Raw genomic sequence first — 3,564 nt, forward strand, 5'->3', positions numbered from 1 at the left:
GTTAAAAATATTTTTTATGTATTAAAGTTTGATTTAATCAATGTCAAAAACAGGAGGAGGTCCTCAATTCTATTGTATGTTTTTTTTTGTGTGTACGCGATAACTCATTTAGAGTCACTCGGATAAGGAATTTATGCCGATTTTAATTATCCTTTTTTTGTTGAAAAGAGGGTACCTCAGAAGCGGTCCCATTTAAATTTGAAATCGTATGAAAATATTCCACCTCTAAGGGTGGCAAACTAGGGGATGAATGACTTTTGAAGTCGGTTTTTTAGTACTATGTACTTGATATTATTGAATGTTGAATTTTTAAATTTTCAGCTGCTTTGTCATTCATCTGAGAAAGAAAGATATTGTTAATTTCGTTTTTTAAAATTTATTTATTCATTTGCACGCGTATACATTTCATACGTTACATGCACCCAGGACATAACAAAAATAATAATTCTTGTGGGCTAAGATTAATAATACAATTTAATTACAAGAAATATTTAGATTTATTTGGAATTGGATAATGGAACGCCAGAGGCCGAATGTTGGTTGATTTCATGGAAAAGGAGAACCTCTATATGATGAACACCTTTTTCAGGAAATCTCCAACTCGAAAATGGAGCTGGATGAGTCCGGACGGTAAAGTAAAACATGAGATTGACTATATCATGTCGACGAAAAAGCATATATTCAATTATGTCTCTGTGATCAACACCGTCAAAACAGGAAGTGATCACCGGTTGGTACGAGGCACATTCAATATCAATATCAGGCTTGAAAGATCTCGACTGATAATGTCCAATACCTGCACAACTCCAAAACCCCGAGAGCTTTCAACTCAAACTTCAAAACCGCTTCGAAGCCTTTGAATACTGCATAGATGTGGACGATTTTAAACAACATGGTGGTGGATACTGTCCGTACAGTTGGGTCCAAGTTTTTCAAAACTCACCGTTCCAGAATGAAGAATCTCTCCGACAAAACACTCCAACTCATGGAACAGAGACATTAAATGAAGCTACAGAACTCCCGAACAAGCCGGTTTCCGAAAGGGTTTTAGTACTATAGACCACATCCATACGCTGCGGCAGGTTATGCAGAAGACCGAGGAGTATAACCGACCACTTTGCTTAGCGTTTGTGGACTATGAGAAGGCCTTTGATGCGATCGAGACCTGGGTGGTGCTGCAGTCTCTCCAGTGTATATTGAGGTGTTAAGGTACTTATCCAATAACGCCACTATATCAGTCCGATTACAGCATCAGATCTCTAATCCTATCCAACTGCAACGAGGCGTGAGACAGGGAGATGTGATATCTCCGAAACTGTTCATTGCTGCATTGGAAGATATTTTCAAGGTTCTGGACTGGAAAGGACTTGACATCAACATCAAAGGCGAGTATCTAACACACCTTCGATTTGCCGATGATATACTTCTTGTGGCAGAGACATTGGGAGACCTGAACACAATGCTCGAAGATCTCAGCAGTGTTTCCCAAAGAGTGGGTCTTAAGATGAACGTGGATAAGACGAAGACCATGTCAAATGTCCATGTTATACCCGCTCCAGGTAAAATTGGGAGCATTACACTCGAAGTTGTTGACCATTACGTTTACCTGGGACAGACAGTCCAGTTAGATAAGCCCAACATTGAGAAAGAGATCTCTCGTTGAATCCAGCTCGGATGGGCAACGTTCGGGAAACTACAAAAATCTTTGCGTCCAAATTATCTTAGTATCTCAAGATGAAAGTCTTTGACCAATGTATGTCGCCAGTGATCATATATGGATCAGAAACGTGGTCCCTCACTATGGGCCTTATAAGAAGGCTCGAAGTCCCTCAGCAGGCATTGGAGAGAGCGATGCTCGATATTTCCCTACGTGATAGAATCAGAAATGAGGAAATCCGTAGGAGAACTAAGGTAACCGAAATAGCTCGAAGAATTGCTCTCTGAAGTGGCAGTAGGCGGGACACATAGCTAGGAGAACCGATGGTCGTTGGGGCGGAAAGGTTCTTCAATGGCGACCGCACACCGGACGACCCTCAGTGGGTAGGCCCCCCACCAGGTGGACGGACGATCTGGTAAAGATCGCGGGAAGCCGATGGATGGAGGCTGCGCAGGAGCGATCGTCGTGGACATCGTTGGGGGAGGCCCATGCCCAGCAGTGGGCGTGGTATGGCTGAATGATGATGATGATGAATTACAAGCAAGTTGTTACGTAAATGAAGTAAATTAGTATTAATATTATTTAAGAAAGTTATTTCAAAATATTCATTAACATTTTTTGTGTTGAGTACAACTGTACCAAGTTATAGTTTATTAGTAGCAGTAGAGCTCCTTGTGAAAGAGTTCGTCCAGGGAAGTACCGGCCACCTTACCTATTTCTACCGCCAAGCAGTAATATGAGCTGAGGAAATTACAGGTGTCAACTGTTAACTTATGTCTCAGGGTGACGGGCAGCGCAGCGGCAGTAACCCTAAGATTTTTGCAATTTGAAGCTCTGAGTGGCACTGCAACTGTTATGAATAGGTGTGTCGCTTACCACCAGACACATGACTTGTTCGTCATCACTTGGTATTATAAAATAAAGTTGATGTTAAAAGGTGTTAATTTGAATAGCTTCTTACATTTTTTTTGTTCCCTTAAATATACCCGTGTGTTTATTTTTGACTTCCGGAAAGTATCCATGAAATTTACCATTTTGAGTTTCATGAATTTTTTTTTATTAGTTCGAATGCTGAGATGATTTAGTGACTGGTGTTTTGATCTACCAATGGCACAATAAATAAATAAATAAATAATAAATAACGGACACACTCCTAGCCCGGTACTAGTGAAACCCTGCATCGCGGGTGCCATGGACACACAAATTACACCCAAGCACACGAGTGAAATACATGTAGGCCATACAAATATTTCTCCCGGCCCAAGAATCGAACGCGGGACCAGCAGCATTGTAACCGTTCGACCACGGTGGCAGTTAAATAGAACAACACGCCACATAAATATCAATATTACCCATATTACCTTTAAAACTGACCCAAATAACTGCCACTATGTTTATTAACTGACGTGTTAGATCCGACCAGACCTTGTGATATTATTAAGAAAACAACATGTACCTTGCTTGATCAGTTGAAGTGCATGTGAGTAAATGCCTTCAATATGTGTGCTGTCTTTCTTATTATAACTAACGTAATCGATAATTTTGCCGAAATTTAGTAACATATCTGAAATCAAAATAAATAGATAAGACTCTTGTTAATAATATATATAAATAATAAACATCATATCTGGACCTATAAAGAGACCAACTCTGACAAAAATAGTTTTATTTTCAACGTCATAGTCAAATCAACGTACTTCGATATCATAATCTCAAGTATGACACTGTCCTTCTTATCGTAACTACTAACGTTTTTAGCGAAATTGACTGAACACATCTATAGGGCGAGCACGATAAGGGCGCGTTCTCATTATGTCGTGACGGCAGATAACCATGCAGTTTAAAGTGTAGTGGCTTGTATATTTATTGTATATTATTACTTGTATATTTATTGTATAATAATAGGG

Source organism: Hyposmocoma kahamanoa, unplaced genomic scaffold (genome assembly GCF_003589595.1).
Source record: "Hyposmocoma kahamanoa isolate Upper Pololo Valley unplaced genomic scaffold, ASM358959v1 76, whole genome shotgun sequence".
Classification (NCBI taxonomy): domain Eukaryota; kingdom Metazoa; phylum Arthropoda; class Insecta; order Lepidoptera; family Cosmopterigidae; genus Hyposmocoma; species Hyposmocoma kahamanoa.